Below are 26,474 nucleotides of genomic sequence, written 5' to 3' on the forward strand. Positions count from 1 at the left end.
AGCTTAGCAGGCCCTGGAATGTCCCTGCTTGGTTCTAATGGGTAGCCTTTCAGACCCTGGACATCTACTGAGTGACAATACAGTGATCTATCAGGGATATATTATGGCATAACCAACTACCTTGACACTTACACTGAAAATAGTTTCTTTTCTCTCATGGTTTCTGCAAGACAGGAATGCAGGAGCAGCTTGGTTGGGTGGTTTGGATCCCTTGTGAGGCTGCAGTCAGGACGTTGACCGGGGCCACCTCATCTGAAGGTTCAGCTGGGGCTGGCAGATGCGCTCCTGACGTGGTTCGCCCACATGGTTGGCAACTGGCGCTGGCTTCTGCCTGGAGGCCTTCATTCCTCCCCACAGTGCTGGTTGAGTATCTATAATTCTTTATTGCTGCACAACAAAAGACCACAAACTTAGTAGCTTAAAACAGCACCCATTTATTATCTCCTAATTCTGTAACCAGAAGTTCAGGCAGGTTCAACTGGGTTCTCTGCTTAAGGTCTTCCAAGGCCAAAATCATGGTGCCAGCGGGTCTGGGTTCTTCTCTGAAAGCTCTGGGAAGAAATCTGCTTCCAAACACATTCAGTTTGTTGGCAGAATTGCTTCTTGCAGTTCTCTAGGGCTGAGCTCCCCGTCTGCTTGCTGGCTGCCAGCAGAGGGTGGCTCCCAGCTTCTAGAGGACACTTGTAAGCCCAGCTAAGTTATAATAATGAATCAGTCCTTCTCATGCTTTGAATCTGTCTGATGCCTTCTTCTGCCCCCAGCTGAAAAAAAAATCTCTGGACTCATGTGATTGGAGCCCCTGGGTGGCTCGGTCGGTTAAGCATCCAACTCTTGACTTCAGCTCAGGTTATGATCTCAGGGTCGTAAGATTGAGCCCATGTCGGGCTCTGCGCTGGACATGGAACCTGCTTGAGATTCTCTGTCTCCCCTTCTCCCTTTGTCCCTCTCCCCCACTTGTGCCCTCTCTCTAAAAAAACATAAATAAATAAATCTTACATGATTAAATCGGACCGACTCAGATAACCTCCCTATCTTAAGGTCAACTGGTCAGTAACCTTAATTATGTCTGCAAAATCCCTCTTGCCATGCAACATAAGGTAATGATGGGAAAACAGTAGACAGCAAAGGCTATTGGGGCCAGCAGAGTATGAGGATGGCTCTACATCTTCCCTAACACTTGGTGTTATCTGCCTTTTTCTTTTTCATTATTCTGGTTGGCCATTTAATACCATTCATTTAGCAAGCATCTATTGAGTCCCTACTACTATATGCTAAGAAAAGCATCTAAAACCATGTCTAGCACAGAGTCGGCTCTCAGTAAATATTTGTTAGCTGATTTTCTAGGTGGTGGAGATACAAAACTCAATAAGACATGGATTTTGCCCACAAGGAGCTTTCTCTCCCCCCCCTCTCTATATATAGATAGACAGATTGATCGATTGATGACCAGCATGTAAATAATTGTAACACCGTTTCTTAAAAAAAAAGCAATGAGAGCTGTGAAGAAGGTTAAGAATGCTAGAACTCAAGGGGAAGAGAAAATGTTTTCCAATTTAGAGAGAAAAATCTAGGGAGACTTCCTGTAGTAGGTGGCATTTGAGTGGGTTTTTAAAGAAGGAATTAGGCTTTAGACATGCAGAGATGATTGGGGATGATAGTGATGGCTTATAATTGCAAGCAGATAGAAGAGCACAAGCAAACTACTGAGTGTTTACAGAACCTCAGGCCTAGGAGAAACCACACTGATAAAGATTCTCTGGTCCATGAGCCGCAAACCGGCAGAGGTTCTGGACACATTCAATGCCCAGATGTATCTTGTTCGGTCTACTCAATGTTTTTTTAAAAGTTTAAATTTTAATGCCTTTCAGCAGAGTGTGCACTGTGCAATTCTACTTTAGCCAACCCAATTTCCTGTTGTCATAACCACTCTTCAGCCGCTTCATAGATTCACGTTATCCCCAGAGCTTCTGAGGGATTTGTGGTTGAGACCATGGAGTTCAATAACCTCTTCATTTACATGTGAGGACACCAAAGTCCCGGAAAGGCTAAGTGATCCTCTCAGGGGAGACACTGATAGTGGCGTTTCTACACGACTTCCAGCTCCTTGATGCCCAGCCTGAGCTTCCTTTGCAGAGAGGCTGACAGATGAAGGAGCTCAGTCACACTTACTGTGAAGCATCCCCTGACAGGGGACCACATTATGGCCATCAACAAACCTATGTTTGCTTTTCCTTGGAGCAGGTTTTAAGGAAAGGAAAAGGCAAAGAGCCCAAGTTTTCTGGGCAAAGATGAAGACACAGATTAAATTGTGCTTCCTTTGTCATTTTGGTGAAAGCTGAGCTGAAGAATTAAATGGCAAGAAATTTCTTAATTAAATTAAAAATGCAGCCAGAGGGGTGCCTGGGTGGCTCAGTTGGTTAAGCGTCCAACTCTTGATCTCTGTTCAAGTCTTGATTTCAGGGTCATGAGTTCAAGTCCCAGGCTGGCCTCCATGTTGGGCATGGAGCCTACCTTAAAAAAAAAAAAATTGCATCTAGGGTGTATCTTCCCTACTCAGGAAAACAACGACTTCCTGAAGCAAACCTAACCACAGGAGAAGCGGACTTTTACTTAAAACTGGGATGTAGTGGACTCTGAAGCGCCACCTGGTGGCCACTTTCAGCCCAAGAAAAAGGAAAAGGGGTTCAATTAAGGTGTTTGATTCAGGTTGGACTGATACTTTTTTTTTTTTTTTTTCAAAATTTTAGTTATTTATTTGACAGAAACACAGCCAGCAAGAGAAGGAACACAAGCAGGGGAAGTGGGAGAGGAAGAAGCAGGCTCCCAGCAGAGGAGCCTGATGTGGGACTCGATCTCAGGACTCTGGGATCACGCCCTGGGCCGAAGGCAGACGCTTAATGACTGAGCCACCCAGGCACCCCTGGACTGATACTTGGTATAGAAAACTCCCCACTGACGAACGTGGTATTGCAGGTATCAAAAGGTTTCACCTGGGGGCCAAAGCAGTAGAGTTCAGTGGAGGTGGGCAGATTGAAATGCAGGACTTTGAAAGCACTTGTAAGAACTTCTTCCCAGAGCCCTGAAGAAACAGGTGATACAGACATGGAAACAAGTACTGGCGAAAGGAGTAGAGTGGGAAGAGATAGGGTTCAAATCTCCCTACAGGCTCTGGAAGACTCAGCTTGAGAATATCTCTCCAGGCCTTCTGGGTTATGCAAGGAAGAAAGAAACAATTCCCTATACATGTGGTCTTCAAAATACGTTTACAAGTATTATTCACTTTTAAAAACATGTATTAACTTTATTACAATTAATCACAACACAATAAAGGGTGCGAGGTAAAATAGAATTCACCTAAGTACCTTTGAACAGTAATGTAAACTGTATACACTGAGACTAAAGAGTATACAGTATTGTACTCCAATTAATAAATCTGTTTTTCAAATAGGTTATAGGTTAGCAATTCTGAAACTGCTTTATGTATAATCTAGGGTTGAGCAAAGAAGTAAATATATTGTTAATAATAACCACCAGAGTTTCTATGGTTGGAGAAAGAAATTACAAATAAGAAACGGAAAGGATAGAATGAATCCCGAGTGTTGGAATGGAATTGGAGGGATCAGTATAAAGTCATGGTTTTTAATAGATAGATAGACAACCAGATATGGAAATAAGTAGAAATGTGTATGTATTTCACACACACGTGTATTTCCTAGTTGTGCCCACTGAGTGAAGAAACAATGACACGCCAGTAGCAATGAACATCTAGTGTCCAGACCTTTGTTTCTAAACATTATTCTCCAGGGCACCTGGGTGGTGCAGTTGGTTAAGTGTCCAACTTTTGGTTTTGGCTCAGGTCATGATCTTGGGTTCGTGGGGTCAAGCCCCACGTCCAACTCCGCGCTCAGCACAAGTCTGCTTAGGATTCCCCCTCCCTCTCCCTCTGTCCCTCTCCCCATTCTCTCTCTCTCTCAAATAAATAAATAAATCATTTTTAAAAAGCCATTATTCTCCAACAAAAAGGAACCAGGCATACTTAAAGAGATGACTGATAACACGGCAGGGGCAGAGAAAGTACAGCGAGAACTTGGAACAAACCAGCAGGTAAGGAAGTGCTCAAAAACATGATGAGAACATAGTGAGATGATGCAAGCTCACTTGATGGAGCTCCCAAATCTGGGACAATTTGAGCAAGAAAATAAGAAATGATAATAACAAATTATGATCCACAGAATAAAACAAATATTCAAGAGTTCATGTTGCTATAAATAGATGGTTGATTGAATAAATAGGTAGATAGTAAATGGAGAGAAAGGGAAATGTCTTTCTTATTATAGCACTACAACTCAAAAACATAGAAATGATGATGAAAATAGAAAATCATCAATTGCAAACACTACCATAGTAATTGTTTCAAGAAAGTATCATCAATGGATGCCAAAATTTGTGGATGAAAATATGACTGGAAACAGGATATGTATGGTCTCCAGGTATCTCTCCATGAGATGATTATTAATTACCGGGGAGAAATGTAATAACTTCACAGGGGAAAAACCTGGCAGATATCTCCTTAACCAAGTGATCAAAGTTAATATCACCAGTAAGGAAACCTATAGTACTATGTGCCTCCCAATATGATGTGCTAAGAAGGACACAGCATCACTTCTGTGGTACCCTTAACAAAATGTATAACAGAATTTAATGATGAGGAAACTCAGACAAACCCAAAATTGAGGGATAGTCTGTAATCCAGCTGATCGGTGCTCTTCAAAAGTGTCAAGGTCATGAAAGATGAAGAAAAACTAAGACACTGTCTCAGTTTTAAAGACTAAGGAGACATGACAGATAAATGCAATGTGTAATCCCGGATCGGACCCCGGACCATGAACAGGATATTGGTGGGACATGGTAGAGTAGCAATGGCAATTTCCTGGTTTTATCATTGTATTGTGGTTATACAACATGTTAACATTACGGGAAGTTAGGTAGACCATATAGGAATTCTTTGTACTCTTTTTGTGATTTTTTGTAAATCTTATAACCTCTTTTCATGTACATCTCACATATCTGTATCTTAATCAATTGCTTTGTTCATTCACTGATTTTTTTTTTTCCTTAAAGGACTGTAGGCTAAGCCTCATACTGGGAACACAACAATAAATAGGCCCAACATAATCCTTACTTTCAATGAACCGAAGGTCCCATAGAGATATAACTGAACAGTCAATGACAATGTAATATAGTAAGTGCAGTGATGTGTTAAGCAATTGCAAGCAGCATGACATAACAGCACAAACTCTAGAGCTATAGGGTCTGGATTCAATTCCAGACACTACCACTAGTTGTGTGACTTTGGGAAAGTTACAAAGCCTCTCTGTGCTTCCATATACTCATCTGGACGATGAAGATGATAGTAATGGTATCAACATGCTACAGTGGTTGTGAAAATTAAATGAGTTAATTTTATAAAGCACTTAGAAGGGTGCCTGGCACACAGGAAGCGTTATAAAATAAATAAGAACACATGAGTAGGGGAGCATCTAACCCAATTGTGTGGAGAAGGGAAGTATTTAAGAAAAAATGTTCCAGAGCAAGTGACGCGTAAGCTGAGACCCAAAAAGCAGACCGATCAGCCTTTGCAAAGGCCCAGAAATGAGATAAGGCGAAGAGATTCCCAAACTGAAAGAAGATGTGGATGTGTAGAATGGTGAACCGTGAGTGGTGAGAGATGAGATTAAGGAGATAGATAAGCAGGGGCCACATCACACAGGGCCTTTTAAACTGCCTTAAGGATTTGGGTCTTTACCTTCATGGGGATAGGAGCCATGACAAGATTGAGGCAAGAGGTGAGACGACCAATCTGCCCCTTTAGAAAGATCTCCAAGGCAGCAGAGTGGAGCCAGGATGGTCAGTTAGGAGGCCTTCATGGTGACCCAAATAGATGTTGGCAGGCCAGACAGAGAGAAATGGACAGATCTGGAAGAGATTTGGAAGGCTGAGTCAAGTGAACTTTCACCAAGATATGAGAGGAGAAAAATTTTTAACATCCTTATTGAGATATAATTCACATACGTACAATTCACTAAAGTATACAATTCAATGACTGTTAGAATATTCACAGATATGTGGCGATTATCACCACAATCAATTTCGAACATCTTTGTCACCCCAAAGCAAACCCCCTACCCATTAGCAGTCACTCCACATTTCTCCCCAAATCCTTCCTTACAACCCTATGCAACCACCAGTCTATCTGTCTCTATGGATTTGCCTATTCTGGACATTTCATAAAAGTAGAATTACAGACTATGCAGCCTGTTGTAACTGACTTCTTTCACTTAGCACAATGTGGTCAAGGTTCATCTAGGTCTTAACACACACCAGTATTTCATTCCTTTTTATGGCTGAATATTCCATCGTAAGGATAGAGCATATTTTATTTATCCACTTAGCAGCTGATGGACATTTGGGTTGTCGACACTTTGGGGCTATTATGAATAATGCTGCTAGGACATTCATGCACAAGTTTTTGTGTAGACATATACCTTCATTTCTCTTAATCATCTAAGTAGGAGTGGAATTCCTAAGTTGTATGGTAACTCTATGTTTAACATTTCGAAGAACTGACAGACTCTTTTCCAAAGTGGCTGCACCATTCACATCAACCCCAGTGGTGTATGAGAGTTCCAATTTTTCCACATCCTAGTGAGTACGAAATGATATCTTGTGGGTTGGAGTTGCATTTTTCTGATGGCTAGTAGTGTTGAGCACCTTTCCATGTGCTTCTCGGCCACTTGTCTGTCTTCTTTAAAGAAATGCCTATTCAGATCATTTCCCCTCATTTAAATTGGGTTATCGTTCTTTTTATTGTTGAATTGTAAGAGTTCTTTATGTATTCTTGATACAAATCTCTTTCCATACCCATGGTTTGCAAAATTTGTCTCTCATTCTTTTGGTTATCTTTCACTTTCTTGATGGCCTATTTTGCCAGGCAAAGGCCTTCATTTTGATGACGTCCTGTCCACCTTTTCTCTTGCTGCTTTTGTTTTTGGTGCTACATCTAGGAACCGATTGACCAAATCCAAGGTCACAAAGCTCTACACCTATGTTTGGTTCTAAGAGTTTTATAGTTTTAGAATTACATTTAGGGCTCTGATCAATTTTGAGTTAAGTTTCGTATAGGGTGTGTGGTAGGGGTCTAAATTCATGATTTTGTCTGTGGGTATCCAGTTGCCCACCTTGATGAAATTTTGAAAGGAGACATATTGAAATTGCTCCAAGAAGAGTGGGGAGTGGAATCTAGGAAAGAACCATAGGCAACCACTCATAGTTAAGGAACGGCAGAGAAATGCCGTTAGGCCAAAGAGTTTGGGAAATGGGTGGGTAGACTAGCACAAATCCAAGAGAGTGTGGTGGCAGAGAATGCAATGGAAGAAAAGGTTTTGGAGAAAAGGATGAAATTAGCTATGTCAAAATTCTCAAAGGGTTCAAGTAGAATAAGAACTGGGAGGATCCGTTGAATTTAGTGACTGAGTGTTCCCTGGCAATAGGGAGAAAGCAGTGTCAGTGGATAGGCTGGGGTTCTCATCAGAGTCAGGATTGAAGCAGATGAAGTAGTTTGACCACAATGGAGATAATGAAAGCCTATACTTATCACGCATCCACCTTGTGCCAAAAGCTTTCATAAATAATCTGTCATTTAGTCTCTTTGACCACCTTACTATTTCCTGTGTGACCCCTACTAGACTTCCTGGGTCTAGAGCATTTCCTGTTTGACACCAGTCAGAATGGAAAGTATACTTCATTCTTAGCGACCATCTTCTTTCAAAGGCTCGCAAAACATTTTTGCCCATAATTTATTCTAGAGCTTTGCTGTGATCAACTTCAAGATCATTGGTCTATACCTTCCAGAATTTACCTCTCCCCTTCCATATTTGCCCGCGTTTTGCTTTCTGGTGCCATTTTTTTTCATAGTTCTTTAGCCAGGACTGACACTGTTTCCATGATTAAGTGGATTCAACTGTATGGTTTCAGAACTACACAAGACCTAGATTAAATACCCTTACGTCCTTCTTTGTTTCCCACCCACTGTAACTCCCCACCCCCACCACCAGCAGCGCAAAGACCGTAAATGTCACTTCACAGACAACTTTGCAAGAGATGCCCCAACTTCTCCCCACTAACATTAAACACAGCTTGACATGAAGTCCAAACCAAGAGAAACTGGGCAAATTTTGCTACTCGGTTTCATCCACTGCCCACGTCCCCATTTCCTTGAAGCCCACTGACTATTTCTTAAATGGGGTCAGTTCTGATTATTTTTAGGTATACGGGGCCAAGGCTGCCTTCCTGAACTTGTTTTCAGCACAATAAAACATTCTCATTTCAAACAACAACAAAAAACTCCATCATGCTTTCTTCACCTGCTCAAAGATGCAGCCCCACCATCTCCATCACCCTAAAAGCTTTCTGCAGCCCACTAAAAATATCCAATGTTGACAGATGCAAGCTATCAATACAGAGACTCAAGACCCCAGGGTGAGAAGTGGCCAGAGGCAAAGTCTTGATAAACAGCTCAAATTGGCTCTTACTCCACAGGTGACGCCTAGTTTATCTGGGTAATTGTAAAGGGCATTTTACAGCAAATCAATTAAATGAAAATCTTTTAAACCCTTTTTAAATGGGGGAAAGGGGGGGAGGGTGGAAAGGGCCAACCTTTGTAAGCTAACAGGTGATTTTAATTGGAACCAGCAGTGTTATACCATGTTTTTGACCCATTCGGTAAAGGCAGAAAAAGAAATCAATAAATTTCCATCAGCATTTGCCCTCCTGGAGTCTTATAAGTAGAATGGAGACACGAACCCCAGTTAATGGCTTCGTCAAGCACCTCACTGATTCTCTAACAGAATTAAATAGGTTGCAGGTCTCTCACCGCAGTCCTCTACCATTGAGATTCAAAATGCCCCAGTGGGCTGGGCGCGCTAGGTGACACACGGGGTACCATCCTCCCCTTTATAAGCACAGGCTCCCTGTGCTCCCCCAAACCCACGCATGACCGAACTCCCAAAACAGTCCTATGTCAGAGATGTGAACCCACCCACTGATCCTTTATTAAAAGCAAAACACGGGAGCTCCGAGTTTCACTCCTGGAAATAGATCCATAGAGAATCCACAGGGCCTAATCAGGCAGCTTGATTTCAGCCACATATCTGTGCAACCTTGGGTAAATTATGTGACCTCTCTAATTGGCCGTTTTCTCATCTTTATCAGGAGGAGTAATGATACTAACCCACTACCTCATTGGGTTGCTGTGAAATTAAAGGTTGTTGTATGTGAATATACTGTAGACAGATGATAGATAGATGATTGATGATAGATGATAGATAGATAGATGATAGATATCCTGCAAAAATTTGAACAAGCAGAAACTATTTAACAGAGAGAGAGAGTACACAAGGTGGGGCGAGCAGCAGGCAGAGGGAGAGGGGAAGCGGGCTTCCCAATGGGTAGGGAGCCCAACATGAGGCTCGATCCCAGGACCCCGGGATCATGACCTGAGCCAAAGGCAGACACTTAACCGACGGAGCCACCCAGGTGCCCCAAAAGTGTTTATTGTTAATTATAAACTGAGAATAGCTTTGAACACAGAAGCATGGGTCATTCATTTTTGTACCCTCAGAACCCGTCATGCTGCCTAGCATATATTAGGGGTTCAATAAACGTTCAGTGAATGAGTCACTATATCCAGGGCTCAGAGAGCATGAGGACACCCAGCAATAAAGTCATTTGCCCAAGGTCACGATGCCACCTACCACTTCAAAGCAGAGCTTGTAAATCTCTACAGAGTGGGTTTCCCTTTAAGTTTCTTGCTTCCTGCGTGTTTAGATTGTACCTGACTGAGCATAAGTCTTGTGGAGAAAGATTCAATCAAAGTTCCAAGTCTGATTCTATTCCAGCCAGAGCTGAGTGAGTGTCTGTCTCTCCTTTTCCCTGGGTCTGTCACAATCTCAACAAATAGGCTTTTAAATTAAGTAGTGATTTGGAATGTAAGTGAGTGCATTTAAGATGATAAGAGACAGAGAGATCCTAATGGCTGAAATATTTGTCATATCACAAGTAAACGGAGTGTTTTGGGGAGTCACTAATATAACTAATTTTTTCCAAATCCTCCTCTGCTCTGTGTGAGAAGATGAGGTCAGTGCGGGTTGAGGCAGCCCGCAGTAGCAGCTGTCGGGGGACTGAAGAGAATACTGATGGATGGCTGAGGCGCCCGGAATGTTTTCCTCGGGAACCCGGAGCCCAATTGTTCAAATTAAGCCGTGGCTACCCAACAACCAGCGGCAGGCTACTGCTAATGAAAAGGTGGGGAACTGAATGCGAGGCCCAGACTGCCTCTCCCCAGAGCACACAGATGTGCGGATGGTCTGGGCTCAGCCCTGCACTGGGAGTTTGAAGATAAGTTGGAAATAATCGAACGCCACTCCCTCCTCCCCACTCCCACTCCCCATTCCTGAACCTCCTAGGCAGCAAACCCAAATGGTGCCAGTCAAATTTCGTCTTGACTGCTCCCAGAGCTTGGGAGCTCACTACCTGTAAGGCAGCCCACCTCAATGAGTGTGCTCAGGAAAACCCCGTTCCTCTGCTACAGCGGCCACGCTCACATCCTTGTTTGTGGCAGCACTGAACTGAGAGGCGGACAGCCCCGGTCAGCCCGGCTTGGCGCTTGGAGTGTTAGGCTTACAGCCAAACATCTGAGTTCAAGTCTCGACACCGCCACCCACCCACCACCACCACCGCCAAATTTGCTGTTACATCTTCAGCTAGGAATCATATTTGCAGACACTTCTGCTTTGTAAAAATGGGGATGATGGCTATCCTTTTGTAAGTGGACAAGTTGGTGGAGAGGGAGAAATGGTCCTTTTACCTGAACCCCACATCAATGAAGGGCCTCACATTTAGATTTTGACATTATCTCAAAACGAATATATTTTCAGCCACAGAGAAATACAGGATTGGAAGGAGGTGTTCTCCATCCAGTTTGAAACTTATGTGACATTTTTGGATCATACCGGCAGTACTCTCTAAGGAATTTTTTTAATAGATTTTATTTATTTGTTTGTCAGAGAGAGAGCGCACAGCAGGGGGAGTGGCAGGCAGAAGGAGAAGCAGGCTCCGCCCGAGCAAGGAGCCTGATGCAGAGCTCATCCCAGGACCCTGAGATCATGACCTGAGCCGAAGGCAGACGCTTAACCCACTGAGCCACCCAGGCATCCCCACTCTAAGGAATTTTTTAAATAATTTTTTTCTGGGACAAGTACATGGCATTGCATTTTAAAGCATCCATTCAATGTAAAATTTTTAATGTACCACAATTTTTGTAATCTCAAATTGGTATTTCTTTATATTTTGAGAGTCTAAAAAAATGGAAATGGTCCAGGCCTCCAAGAGGCTCTGTCCTGCCTCCTTGTAAGACTATTGTTGTCATCAGGGGCACCTGGCTGGCTCAGTGGGTAAAGCATGCAACTCTTGAGCTGGAGGTTGTGAGTTCAAGCCCCACGATGGGTCTAGAGATTACTTTAAAGAAATATTGTTATAATCAAATAATATTAAGAATGTAAAATTGGCTTATATACGAAAATTTTTGTATATTATATGAGGTATCTAGAGTAGTCAAAGTCTCAGAAACCAAAAGTAGAATGGTAGTTGCCGGGGGCTGTGGCGGGGGGGGGGGGGGGCGGGCAAGGGGGGAATGGGGAGTGGTTGTTTCATGGATACAGAATATCAATTTTGTAAGATGGAAAAGTTCTGGGGATTTGTGGCACAACAATATAAATATACTTCATACTGTACACTTAAAAATGGTTAAGATGGCAAACTGAGGGTTGTTGGGGGGGTAGAGGGATGGAGTAACTGGGTGCTGGACATTAAGGAGGGCATGTGATGTAATGAGCACTGGGTGTTATATAAGACTGATGAATCACAGATCTGTACCTTTGAAATCAATAACACATTATATGTTAATTAATTGAATTTAAATTTAAAAAATATTTTAAAAAATGGTTAAAATGGGAAAATTTATGTTACATGTTTTACCACAATCAAAAACATTTCAAATCACAAGAAATATTTTAAATGTTTAATATAAATATTAAGTGTTACTGCTATAATTAATATAAGCAGTAATTATGTACTGAATCTTTCTTCAAATACGTATTGAGTACCCACTCTAAAAGTGCCCAACTCTGCAAGGCTCTAAAGAAGTTTTAGCTGTAGGTGATGAATAAAAAGAACATAGAATTTCTTGAGGTGGGTAACAGGAAGTTTAAAAAAATGTAATAGAAATCAGCATGTGGGGCGCCTGGGTGGCTCAGTTGGTTGAGCAGCTGCCTTCGGCTCAGGTCATGATCCCGGCATCCTGGGATCGAGTCCTGCATCGGGCTCCCTGCTTAGAGGGGAGTCTGCTTCTCCCTCTCCCTCTGCCCCTCTCCCTGCTTGTGCTCACTCTCTCTCTTGCTCTTGCTCTCAAATAAATAAAATCTTTTAAAAAAAATTGGCATCTGAGTGTTGCAACGCTCACCAAATGGGAAACTGGCCTGCAGCGACCATCTGCTCTACCATCAGGAGAACGCTAGAATGGAAGTGAACTGTCCCAGACTCCAGTGAGAGCACTGCTGCTCATTTCCAGCAACATAGAGACAAGAGGTAAAGGTAGGAATTCAAGCCAGAAATCTTTGGTCCAAATCTCAGCTCTGCAATTTACTATCTGTGTGACCTTGGGCAAGTTACTTAACCTCTGCATTTCAGAAAGAGGGAATAGTAATAGTACCTAGCTGAGAACGTTGTTATGGTTTAAATGAACTATAAATATATAAAGCGTCTAGCATATAGTAAATGCTATATAGAATTATTAAATGAAATAGCATACTTTTCAGTAAGCCAGTTAATTTTCTGGGCTTCCGTAAAATAATGAAGGCCAATAAATAATTTCTAATACTTTGGGGTCTACCAATCCTGTGATGCCATACTTTTAGAAATGAAGACTTTGTAACCTCCCAAGTGATGCATTTACTTTTTCACCACTGTCATAGGTTGTAACAAAAGCTTTCTTGACAATAATTATGTCAGGGTCCGGTTAAGAAACCAGAAACCACCTGAACGGTCTCAACAGGGAGACTTTGCTAGAAGAAAGTGGTTAGAAGCCTGACGCAGCTAAAAGGGGACACTGAGGTACTACAGGGATAGTGACTTCAGGCTGGGGCACAGTGGGAAGAGGAGGGGCTCCCCAAGGCTGGGAGCCAGCCCTCTGAGGAGGGGCACTGCCAGGTGTTGCTACTCCCTCAGGAGCTGGGGCGGGGGAGCCTAGCAGACTGGAATGCAGACCTTGGGGTGGGGGTAGTTCCACCCCGGGCTGACAACCTCCAAAGGGGCACAGTGCTATCTGTCCTGGGTATGCTGGAAACCAGAACCAGTCATCACTGTCATGGCGGAGGGCATTGCCCGGGATGCCATCAGCAACAGCAAAGAAGAAGGTCAAGTTCCTTGTCCTTCATCCTGCTTTCCAGTCTCCCTTTGATGTCCCTAATAGGGGAACTTAACAGGGATCCAGTTGGCAAGGAGAAATGTGCTTTTCAGAGTCCCAGGACCAGCATCAAAGTCCAAAGGAATGGGCGCGCCTTGGGGGGCTCAGTGGGTTGAGTGGCCAACTCTTGATTTTGGCTCAGGTCATGATCTCAGGGTCGTGAGATCGAGCCCCACATCTGGTTCTGCGCTCAACAGGGAGTCTGCTTGGGATTCTCCCTCTGCCCCTCCCCTGGTTCACATGCACTCTCTCTCTCTCTAAAATAAATAAGTAAAATCCTTTTTAAAAAGAGTCTAAAAGAATGGTTTTGGAACTAGAGGCAATAATTGGCATATTAGTTCCCAAACAGCTTCTTGTTACCTCAAGTCAACCGTGAATGCTGATTCTGACCCCAGAGTAACACCAATAGATTCGTATTCTCCAACTCTTCAAAAATCGCCACCCCAACCTCCCCATGCTCTCCTTTTCGGCCTCACAAAGGCTTTTTGTTGATTTCTCCACTGTGGGCTCCTTAGGACAGGGAGTCCCGGAGACTCATTTCTCAGCCCCTCTGGAGTCAGCATGACGACACCATGACTGCACCAGGGGATTTCTGGGCATTGATGTGAATTGTCAGATCGCTCTAAATGTGAATTAGTCTTTGTCTGGAGCCCAAATCAGCCTGTCCTCAAAGCAAGTGGCTTATCCTCACCCTCCCAGGCCTCAGTTTCCCTGGTATGATTACAGTTCAGGCATTCCCCCCAACGAGAACTCGCAATCCCACACTCAAGGGAGTGGGTGGAGAGAACGGGACTAGTGGGATGGTTTGCGTGCCCTCTGCACCTCTCCCTTGCTCTTGACCTAGCTGGTCTCTCAGCTTCAGATGGGTCAGCATTCTAGAAAGTTAGCCAGTGGAGACCCTTTACAAAAGTAGTGGGGCATCAGGAGGGGTTAACTCTGGGCAAGCTACAGGGGTAGTCTTGCTTGTACCACTCACAACAGAGTCAGTAGAGTGTGGAGAGTAACCAAACAGGTTTGGGAGTCAGACTGCCTGTGTCCAAATTTCTGCCATGTCACCTCCTATGTGACCTTGGGCAAGGTACTCGGGCCTCACTTACCCAAATGAAAATTATAGTTATTAATGGCACTAAACGCAAAGGATTGTTGCTATTGTGACCAATAATAAATGCTCCATCGATTAGCTACTTCTGAGTACTAGGTACTTGACACTACACCAAGTGTCATTTACTACACTGTCATTGACACCTTTACACACCTTGCGACTGGATGTATCACACACACACACGCACACACACACACCTTTTATAGGTGAAGAAACTGGAAGTCAAGTGGCCACATCAACAAAAGAAGGCAGTGCGAGGGTTTTTGAACCAAAGGCTAACTCCAGAATCAGGGCTCAGAGTGATACTGCCCCCTACAGGGCACTTAGGAAATTTGTAGGAACATTTTTGGTTGTTGCCCCGATTGGGGGCACGACGGGCCTTAAAGGGGTAGTAGAGAGGGATGCCTGGTATCCTGCAATATTCAGGTCAGTTCTGGACACCAAGGAAATTGCCACATCCCAAGTGATTTCCGAATATCTTCCAAATATTCCTACAGGTGAAAAAACCCTCCATAATTAACTATGTTGTACAACAATAATATGAAATATTTCTTGCAGTTTTAAAATACAGTGAATTTTCCCTGAGTGCAAATACCATATAAAATGAGAGGTGAATGCCCTTTGTTTCGTCTGGGACAATACAAAGATTTGCTTACCATTTCAGAAAAGCATGTCTTTTTTTTTTTTAAGATTTATTTATTTATTTATTTGACAGAGAGAGAGAGAGAGACAGCCAACAAGAGAGGGAACACAAGCAGGGGGAGTGGGAGAGGAAGAAGCAGGCTCCCAGCAGAGGAGCCCGATGTGGGGCTCGATCCCAGGACTCCAGGATCACGCCCAGAGCCGAAGGCAGACGCTTAGCGACTGAGCCACCCAGGCGCCCCAGAAAAGCATGTCTTGACAGCAATGTCACTGATATCTGAGCCACCAAAGCACTGGCCTGAATCCGTGTGAATTTGTAACTCGCAGGAGTGAGTATCTCACTTAGTTCTCTGTGTCTTCCAGCTTATCTGAAATTGAGCATTGATCTACTGAAACACAGTATTTTATTGCAAGTTGTTTTTCTTTAATTCTCCTTCAGATTTACAATTACAACTGAATACTTGGTTATGTATGATTCTCACTCTGTGATAGAAAAGAGGATATTCCAAAATATTTCTTATAAAAAAAAGAGGTTTGAGTTGGGAACCCCACTGCATTACAGAATATACTTTCTAAAGTCTGGTAGGATTGAATTAATCAGGTTTCCTTTCAAATCAGGGATCATGCAAGATCGTCCCTTTGTTCATCTCTAAGCCACACCCCTGTTCCGATACAAAACTGTGTCCCTTCAGTCAAGAAATTCGCACAACCACTAAAAGAGCAGGTAGCAACAACCTCTAAGACAAGTATTATTATTCCCTTTTTATAGATGAGAAAACCGAGTGTCTAAGAAGTATTGACCTTCTTAGTTCTTAGTTCTTAGTTCTTAGAAGGGAATTGTATTTTAAAGAAAAGTATTTTCAGAGGGAAACTTGCTTGAGGTTTTCACAGCTGGGGAAATATGGTATGCAAACTCCAGAGCTCTGACTCTGCCCCATGATTCCCAGAGAGGCAGGGTCTACAGGAAAGGGATATATGAAAATGAAGAAGCTACAGTCCCCACCTCAGAGGATCTCCCTGTCCAGGGGGAAGACAGCCAGGCATTCAAACATCTCCAAAATGTGTGAAAAAGATGATACTAAAGGTGGAAAGCATATAGGAAATGCTGAGTGGGGAAGTCACCAACCTTGCCTAGGAGAATTCCAGAAAGAGAATATTTCAGCTGACTTTTGAAAAGTAAATAGGGCACCTGGGTGGCTCAGTTGGTTAAGCATCTGCCTTCGGCTCAGGTCATGATCCCAGGGTCCTGGGATCGAGCCCTATGGTGGGCTCCCTGCTCAGCGGAGAGGCTGCTTCTCCTTCTCCCTCTGCTCCTCCCCTTGTTCATGCTGTCTCTCACTCTCTCTCAAATAAATAAAATCAAAGGAAAGGAAAGGAAAGGAAAGGAAAGGAAAGGAAAGGAAAGGAAAGGAAAAGAGGAAGGAAGGAAGGAAGGAAGGAAGGAAGGAAGGAAGGAAGGAAGAAAAGTGAATAGATCACCAAGTAGAGAGGAAGAAAGAAGCTATTCTAAGCCCACAAGTCCTGTCCTGAGGGTGTTATTCTGTCTTGACTCACCTTTCTCCATTCTTTCTGGGCTATTTCTGGAAGCCAGACTTGCAACACTTCTTGTTACTTTAGTACCCGGCATGGTGAGCACCTATGTTTACTTGCATTAGCCCTCTTTCTCCATCCTGGTCTCTGCCTGCAGTTTTGTCATGGACAGATCGCCATGCTCAACAAATTTACCCTTCATATAAACATAATACCAAAACCCAAATTATTAACGTCTATGAAAAATCCAAATTTAACATCACACTTAATGGGGAAATGTTAAATGCTTTCCTCCTAAGATCAGAAACAAGGCAAGGATGTCCGCTCTCAACGTCATTCTATTCACCATTTTACTGGAATCCTAGCCAAAGCAATAAGGAAAGAAAAAGAAGTAAAAGGTGTACAGACTGGAATGGAAGAAATAAACCACTTTTCCTCGCAGATAACAGGATTGTTTCTGGAAAAAATATTAAAGAATTCTACAAAACCATTATAGAATTAAATTCAGCAACATCTCACAATACATGGTTAATATTTTAGTTCAGCTATTTTCCTACAAAGTAGGAGCAATTAATCGGGAAATGAAATTTTAGAACAGTTCTATTTAAAATAGCATAAAAAATTTAATTAGGAAAATTTAACAAAAGATGGACGATTTCTTCCTTCTAAACTACAAAACAGGGGCGCCTGGGTGGCTCAGTCATTAAGCGTCTGCCTTCGGCTCTGGTCTTGATCCCAGGGTCCTGGGATCGAGCCCCACATTGGGCTCCCTGCTCAGCGGGAAGCCTGCTTTTCCCTCTCCCACTCCCCCGCTTGTGTTCCCTCTCTCACTGCCTCTCTCTCTGTCAAATAAATAAATAAAATCTTTAAAAAAAAAAAAAACAACTACAAAATACCACGGAGAGAAATTTAAAAAGACTTAATAGGGGTACCTGGGTAGTTCAGTTAAGCTTCTGACTCTTGATCTCAGCACAGATCTCAATGTCACGGTTGTAAATTCAAGCTCAAGCATGTGCTGTGCCCTGGGTGTGGAGCCTACATTAAAAAAAAAAAAAGACTTAAATAAATGGAGAGATGTACTGTATTGTTGGATTGGTGCTCGGTATTAAGACGTCAGTTCTACCCAATTTAATCTGTAGAGTCATTAAAATCCCAATTTTAATTCAAGCAGGCTATATTTATGGTAGAAATTGAGTTGATTTTTAAAATGTACATGGAAAAGGCAAAGATCTAGATGAGTAAAACAAACTTGAAAAAGAACAAAGTTGGGGGACTCATAACCTGATTTTAAGTCTAGCTGTAAAGCTGTAGTAATCAACCTTAACCAGATACAAATGTAATCAAATCTAACTGTTCCAGTTATCTATTGCTGTGTAACAAATCACCCTGAAACATTGGCTTAAAATAATGACACTCATTTACTTTGGTCATCAACCTGGGGACTGACTGGGCTCAGCTGACCACTTGTCACTCAAGTCTCTCCAAATGAAGATGTAGTCAGTTGAGGGCTGGGGCTAGATCATCTTCAACCTTTGTCACTCACGTGTTTGGGGCACAGACTAGAACCACTCATGGTCCCCTCTTTCTGTATGGCATTTCCACTTATGGGCCTCATGGGAGCAGGGCTTCCTATGGGCAGCTGAAGATTCCTACAGTGAGCGTCCAGAGAATCAGGTGAAAGCAGCATGGATTTAACAATCTAGTCTTGGAGATTGAGTTACCTTCTCTGCATTCTATCTTTTGGAAGTCGATCTCCAAAGCCAGCCCATAGTCAAGGGAAGAGGAATTAAACTCCCTACCTTCATGACAGGAGTGTCAAAAAAAGTTGCAGAAAAAAAAAATGCAGACATGTTTTAAAACCACCACATGAGCCAAACAAGTGAACCTGAAAGAAAACTCGCTTTTGGCCTTAAGAAAAGTATGGTAGAAACAAGAAAGCCTCTGATAAAATGATGGGAAATACCACCTGGGACCCCCAAGCTTTCCTGAGGCTCCTGATGAGATTAATCAGCAATGGCAGGTGGGTTAAGGCAAGAAACCGGGTGGGGGGAGGGACTTCTCCCCACCTCATACAAGGTGTTGGCCTTACTCAGCTAGGGGAGGTTCTAAAATTTCATGTGCCTTCTCTCTTTCACTTCAGGCCTCTTAAACGTGCTGTTCCCACTGACTGGTATGCCCTTCCTGCTTCCTAGGACTATCCTACTCATTCTTCGGGTTCAATGTAGCATTTGCTCCTCCCGGAAGCCCTCCTTGACCCCCACGCCTCGGTCAAGGCCCCTTCCCCAACGTGCCATAATTCCCTATACTCTGCCCTCTCTCAACACTCATTAGTGTCTTTGCTTACTGATCCCTTTCCTAGATCCTTTACGGGAGTCGAAGCTCCCTGAGGACACAAGGCAGGATTTTGTACACTTTGCATCCACAGCGCCCTAGTAAGGTTGACCGCCAACTTGAAGTGAGGGTGTGTCGTATTCCTGAGCTACAACAGGACTCAAAGCCACACAGGGAAGCAGCTGCGAGATCTCTTGCTTTGTTCGGAGGTATTGTTCATCACCTCCCCGCACAAGCAAACTAGAAGTGGGCAGAGCAGATCTGACAGTGTGATTGGATAGCCAGTCCCTCGGTGTGGATAGCCAACACTGCAATCTGCTCACCTGTGGCCTCTCCAAATCAGCCAACTCCCCTTCCCAGCTCCTCTCTGAGAGTAGATCGACCTGCTTCCCACTAAAACCATAGACGCGATAATAGGAGGTGGAAAAAGGGTCCAGGGAACGACAATTGGTAGCAACGAGATGAACACAGATTAATGATATGGACCTCGCCCTGGCCACCCCAGCCTGGGCTGGGGAAGGTTCATAGTTGATACCCATTAAAGGGCTTAATGAAATAATTATAATTTGCACCCCAGAGCATCAAAGAATCAATACTGGGGAACTTTGGACCACTCTGGGGGTGGCGTCCCACTGGCTTCGCAGTTCAGCACAGCAGGCGGAGCTGGGGCAAGGAAATGCGGCTGACACAGAAGTTGCATTAAAAGAGGGCAATAATAGATTAAAAGCTGCCGGGATCCTGGCGACTGACCGATATCCTTTATTCCCTATCTCGCCCCAATTCTGCCCCCTCCAGGCACTATTAGCCCAAATCAATGGGCTGTCAATTGACATCACCAGCTCCAGCATTAATGCGAGCTCACAAAAGAAGCCTGGCCCTATATTATCACTTCTCTCGCTTCCAAATTACCACGTAATGCAGGCCGCCGGCTGCCTGTGCCATGTTAACACTACACACGATTTGTTGGGATTGGACTAAACATTTCATGGCTAAAGATTTCATCAGAGACTTGATGACAGAAATAAACTGCTGCCCATGGGGAAATGACTGACAATAATAGAATTAGGCATTGTTTGGGAATCTGGAGGGATGGTGGGCGGGTAGAGGGACCAGGGGAACACTGCCCACAGCTGGTGGCCTACAGTGGGACCTACTTCAGAGAAGAAGACTCATGAAAATGCCTTTTTGTGGGTCCCACAAAAGAACAGACACCTGGATTTTTGTGGAGGGTTTTCTATTTTTAGGCAAAAGCTGGGAAGGGGATTCCTCTTCTGTGATAACAGGGAATGTGACTGTTATGGGTTGAATTGTGTTCCCTGCCCCCCCCCCCCCAAATCTAGTGAAGTCTATGAAAATTAATAAAGGGAAATCTCAATGGAGTAGACTCAAGATGCCAGAAAGGGTGGCTGGAAGGCAGAGCCTGGACCACTCAATGTCAATTACAAGAATCTTCAGTTTCAGACCCCACCAGGAGAAAAGTCAAGGGGAAATAACCACCAATTACAGGCCCCAACAGGGAAAGAGGCACACTGCGTCTCCTACGAGAGATGGCAGACCGTGCAACTCAGCCAGGGAGAAACCCTCATCTCCCTGACCTCTTTCTTGCTTTTCTCCAGTGGACTTTTGTTCAAAACAACTCCTCCCAACTTCCTCCTTCTCCTCTGTAAAATAAAGTTCCTCCCCTTTGTTTGTGGGACTTGCCTATGGTTTTGCCTGAGCGTGCCTGTCCTACATTGCCATTCTGCTATTCCCAAACAAACCCGTTTTGCTGGTAAAATAAGAGACATCATTATTTTTAAGGGTAACAAATCCTAATCCCCACTACCTCAGAATGTGAATTTGGAAATAGGGTCTTTACAGAGGTGATCAAGTTAAAATGAGATCATTAGTGAGGGCCCTGCTCCAGTATGACCGGTGTCCTTGTGGAAAGCAGAAATTTGGAAACAAACAGATGTGCACGGAGGGAGATCAAAGTGGACACACGCAGGGAGAAGACAGCCACGTGACTGCAGGAGTGATCTACAAGCCTAAGAACATGTGAGGCCACCAGAAGCTAAGAGAGAGGCCCAGAACAGTTCCTTCCCTAGTGCAGAGAGCACGGCCCTGCCAACACCTTGACTTCAGACTCTTGCTGGCCTTCAGAACTGTGAGACAAGACATTTCTGGTTTAAGTTACACAGTTTTTCATCCCTGGTTATGGCAGCCTTAGGAAATGTTAATAATTATGACTGTTATTTAACTAATAGTTAATAATAGCTCTTACTGAGCACTTTTTCTAGGTGCCAGGCAGAGAGCTAAATATTCCACATATACTGGCTCATTTAATCTGCATAACAAACCTAATAGTTGACAATTATAATCCCCCCATTTCATAAGATAACTCAGTTTTAAGAGAGAATAGCTTGCTTAAGGTCTCACACCTAGTAAACAGCCGAGCGGGTCTAAGACAGAAACATGACAGACAATCAACAAGCAGATAAAAAGGTTCCTGGTGAATATTTCCAGTTTTCAGATGATTACTGGCCACCTGCTTTCTTTCCAGCCCAATCTATTTTCTCAACCCCTGGGTGTGGAACCTGCATCTACTCAGATTCAGAGTCTCCAACAGAAGTGCAGACCTTTGAAAACAACAGCATGGGTGGGGACAGGTGGGCCAAAGGGTACAAACTTCTGGCTCCCAGGATAGAGTTCTAGGCGTCTCAGGCACAGCACCGCGAGTGTCCTTAACAATACAGTAGCATGTAGATTCGTGAAAGTTGCTACGAGAGGAAATCTCAAGTGTTCACACCAGGAAAAGGAAATGGTAATTAACGTAAGGGGATGGAGGCGTTAGCTAGCCCTCCTGTGGTAATCATGTCACACCACGGAAGTGTATCAGATCAACATGCCATGCACCCAACATTACACAATGGTGTACATCAAAGGTCAAGACAGCTGGGTGGGAAATGAAAACAGCTGAACAGCCGTGACAACTTGTTTCCTTGAAAGGAAGAATGTTATCTATTTTCTATTGTTCTTCCTCCTCCATATTCCCATTTGCCACGCAGGGGACACACATAGACTTTCTCTCTCTCCCTCTTTCTCAGCTCCTCCCCATCCACTGGGGAAGCCAGCTGTAGAGCCTCTTTCCTTTTCTGACTTAAAAAAAAAATCATAAAACTGCTTTATTGAGACATACCACACAATTCATTCCTCTGAAGTATACAATTTGGTGTTTTTTGTATATTCACAGAATTGTGTAACCATTACAATTTAGAATGATTTCATCATCCCAAAACAAAGCCCCATTACCTATTTAGGGTAACTCTGCATTTCTCCCCAACTGTCCTTTCCCCCAGCTCTACGGAACCGATCTACTTTCTGTCCCCAAAGATTGGTCTATTCCAGACATTTCATATGATCATATAATACGTGGTCTTTTGTGGCTGCCCCCTCTTCAGGGATCTTCCGTGTTGTAGCATGTATCAGTACCTCAGTCCTTTTTACAGCTGAATAGTATCCCACTGCACCCGTGTACACATTTATCCATTCATCAGGTGACAGGCATTTGGGTGACTGAATGTCCTGGCTCTTATGATTGATACTGCTATGAATATTTGTGTACAAACTTTTATTTGGATGTACATTGTAATTAGTCTTGGGAACATAGCTAGGAGTAGAATGCCTGGGTCATAATGCCAATTCTGCTTAGCTCTTTGAGAACTGTTAATATTTTCCACAGTGGCTATACTATTTTACATTCACACCACGAGCGTAGGCGTAGGAGGGTTCGAGTTCCTCCACATCCTTGCCAACCTGTTTTTTTTTTTTTTTAATGACTGACCTCCTAGCGGGCTATGAAGTTCTGTCTCATTGTGGTTTTGAGCTGCATTTCACTGATGGCTAAGACTGTTGGGCACCTTTCCATATGCTTATTAGCTATTTGTGTATCTTCTTCGGAGAAATGTCTTTTCAGATCTTTTGTCTACCGTAAAAAAATGTTTTTTTAAAATATATTTTTAAGATATTCTGGATACCAATCCTTTATTAGATACATGGTTTGCAAATACTTTCTCCAATTCTGTGTGTTGTCTTTCTTCACTTGCTTGATGGTGTCCTTTACCTAAGTTTTTATTTTTTAGGAAATCTGATAATGTCTTTTTCTTTTGTTGTATCTAAGAAACCCTTGCCTAATCCAAGTCAAGAAGATTGGCAGCCTTTCAAGGAAATTCAAATCAAAACCACACTGAGATACAACCTTACGCCAGTTAGAATGGCAAAAATAGACAAGGCAAGAAACAACAATTGTTGGAGAGGATGCGGAGAAAGGGGATCCCTCCTACATTGTTAGTGGGAATGCAAGTTGGTACAGCCACTCTGGAAAACAGTGTGGAGGTCCCTTAAAAAGTTAAAAATTGAGCTACCCTATGATCCAGCCATTGCACTACTGGGTGTTTACCCCAAAGATACAGACGTAGTGAAGAGAAGGGCCATATGAACCCCAATATTCATAGCAGCAATGTCCACAATAGCTAAATCGTGGAAGGAGCCGAGATGCCCTTCAACAGATGACTGGATTAAGAAGTTGTGGTCCATATATACAATGGAATATTACTCAGCTATCGGAAAGAACGAGTTCTCAACATTTGCTACAACATGGACGGCACTGGAGGAGATAATGCTAAGTGAAATAAGTCAAGCAGAGAAAGACAACTATCATATGATTTCTCTCATCTATGGAACATAAGAACTAGGATGATCGGTAGGGGAAGAAAGGGATAAAGAAAGGGGGGGGTAATCAGAAGGTGGAATGAAACATGAGAGACTATGGACTATGAGAAACAAACTGAGGGCCTCAGAGGGGAGGGGGGTGGGGGAATGGGCTAGACCGGTGATGGGTAGTAAGGAGGGCATGTATTGCATGGTGCACTGGGTGTTATACGCAACTAATTAATCATCGAACTTTACATCAGAAACCAGGGATGTACTGTATGGTGACTAACATAATATAATAAAAAATCATTAAAAAAAAATAAAATAAAATACAACTCAAAAATAAATAAATAAATAAATATGAGAAAAAAAAATTGACTCCAAAAAAAAAAAAAAAAGAAGAAGATTGGCAGCCTTTTTCCTTAGAGCTCTGGGGCTGGCTGCATCCTCTGAATGCCCTGAACTGTGGCCCAGCTTCTTAGGACAGGCCCCGTTCCCTCCAGGCCAGGCTGTCTGGCTGTTCCCTTGTATTGAAAAGACTTGCTGTGCTGCTTCTGCTAACCCCACTCCACATACTGCCCAGATTTCAGAGGCAATCTGAGGACATTGGGGGTCCATTAGGCCAAAGGTTCTGACAGTTGTCACTTTCATTTGCTAGAGCTATTTCCGGCTTGATCATTCCCTCCTCTCATGCAACTTTATCGTTGGCTCCCCAATTCTGCAATGAGCAACTGTAGTAAAGAACTGTGGGGGAACTTGAGCTCAGCCAGCCAGCCTCTCACCACTCCATAGCCATGACCAGGACCAAATCCTTAAAAAGCCCAAAGAGAGTACCTTCTACCACTAACCTCTTGGGTGCCTGCTTCACTCCTTCTTATTCTTTCGCTTGGTAAGTATTACATGCTTATAACGTGCCAGACGCTGGAAATATAGGAATGTGTAAATATTCTTGCATTCTTGGGTTTGAATTTGAGGGGGGAGAAATTCAAGCATTTCATACAAATATGGTTGAATCTCAGAAAGTTCAGAGGTGATGAGGGAAATAACAAAGGGGCTTAAATTAGAAAGAGTGTATCAATAAAGACACTCTAACCACTGAGATTTACCTTTTCCCCCCTCCATGCTTCAAAGCTCTATATCTTCTCACCACACCCAAGCCCCAAATACACAGAGATCTCTCCTCAAAGCCATATCCCCAACTAGGGCGCTCGTTCAACTGTCGGCTGGGAATCTTTACCTGGAACATGAATATGAATATTCGTGTCTGACTTCCTTCCTCAGCACTTGCTTCCGGGTTAGGCAATTTGTGAAACAAAAAGCACAGACTTGAGTGAACGCGTTTCAGCAGCTTTCCTCAGCTGCGCTTGGAGTCGTTTTCTAAATAGCTACTGCCATCTAGTGGAAGAAGAAGTCCTTACATCCAGACGCAGACCCCAAAAATAAAAATTCTCAACTTTTTCCTATTTACGTTGCCCCAGTCACTCCTTTCTACCTTACCAGAATCCAAAAGGCTGTTTTTCCTATGAAAGTATAGAATCTAGAAAATTATAGGTACTCTGTAAATACGGTTTGATCAAAGAATTGTTTGCGGCATTATCGTTCCATTTCTTTGTATTACATTTTAAGTACATAAATAAAAATGTGAGGAGTAAACGTATTGCTGTGGCTTTGCAGATAAAAAATACTCCTTTGTTTAACAAGTGCAACAATAACTGTTGATTAAACTCAAGCTACTGCTAAAATAATTTAGCTGAAACTAGCCTTAATTCTTAAAAAGCTGCACATGGAGATAGACAGTTGGCTGGCTTTTTTTTTGCTCCCTCTCCCCAATCCAGTGGAGCCCTGTGCAAAATTATGAGCCAGCAACCAAGCACCACATTTCTGCTTATAACCACAACTTCCTTAATAATTCGCCGGAATTAAACAATGCCTTTACCACCCCATGTAGATTTACACGTGCATAGCTGACCATCCAGCCATCCTTCCCGTAGAAGGCTGTTAAAAGAATCAAGAGAAGTGGAAGCCATCTGTTAACTCTAAACTGAACGGTAAGTGGTAAATACTGCTATCCTCTATGGCCACTTCTCTGCATCTTCTTCTAAACGTGCTCTAACAACTTCTAGTACTTCTTGCCAGGGTCTTCCCACAAACATGCCATCTGACACTTTGTCAAATCACTTCATACTTAGCAATTGATCTTGTGTTGGTCAGCCTCTCCTGTTATTCTACATTTAGAAGGCTGGAACACCAGCTTTTTTTTAAATCTACACCCCCCAAACCAGACTTATCTCACAGCAGGAACCTAATAATTAAACACAAAATAAAGACAAAATTTGGTTTGAGTCACTGAGCTCCTTAAATGCCCAGATTACTTAGAATGCAACTTGCAAAAGGCAAACAAACAAAAAAAATTACTGACCATGAACTCCATCGAGGAACTACCAGATGAATACAGACCAAGTTACTAAGTACATAATTGCATGTGTTAAGGAGCAGGATTACAAAACTCCTTTAAGAAAATATTCCTTCCAGGGGCGCCTGCGTGGCTCAGTTGGTTAAGTGTCTGCCTTTGGCTCGCTCAGGTCATGATCCCAGGGT

General features: G+C 43.2%; 1 long non-coding RNA gene across 2 annotated transcripts in view; it reads right to left on the reverse strand.

Moving 5' to 3' along the window:
* Positions 1-17,888, reverse strand: part of LOC130544612 (uncharacterized) — a 32,659-nt gene extending 14,771 nt beyond the window's left edge. Inside the window, exons 1-3 of one of the 2 annotated variants that reach the window (XR_008961022.1) lie at positions 17,786-17,888; positions 5,807-5,976; positions 133-387 (exon numbers count right to left, since the gene is read on the reverse strand). This is a non-coding gene — a long non-coding RNA (uncharacterized LOC130544612). The remainder of the gene's footprint in view (positions 1-132; positions 388-5,806; positions 5,977-17,785) is intronic. The other variant, XR_008961023.1, reaches the window with a different exon arrangement.
* Positions 17,889-26,474: the final 8,586 nt, after the last annotated feature.

The sequence above is a fragment of the Ursus arctos genome, unplaced genomic scaffold, assembly GCF_023065955.2.
Source record: "Ursus arctos isolate Adak ecotype North America unplaced genomic scaffold, UrsArc2.0 scaffold_22, whole genome shotgun sequence".
Lineage (NCBI taxonomy): Eukaryota > Metazoa > Chordata > Mammalia > Carnivora > Ursidae > Ursus > Ursus arctos.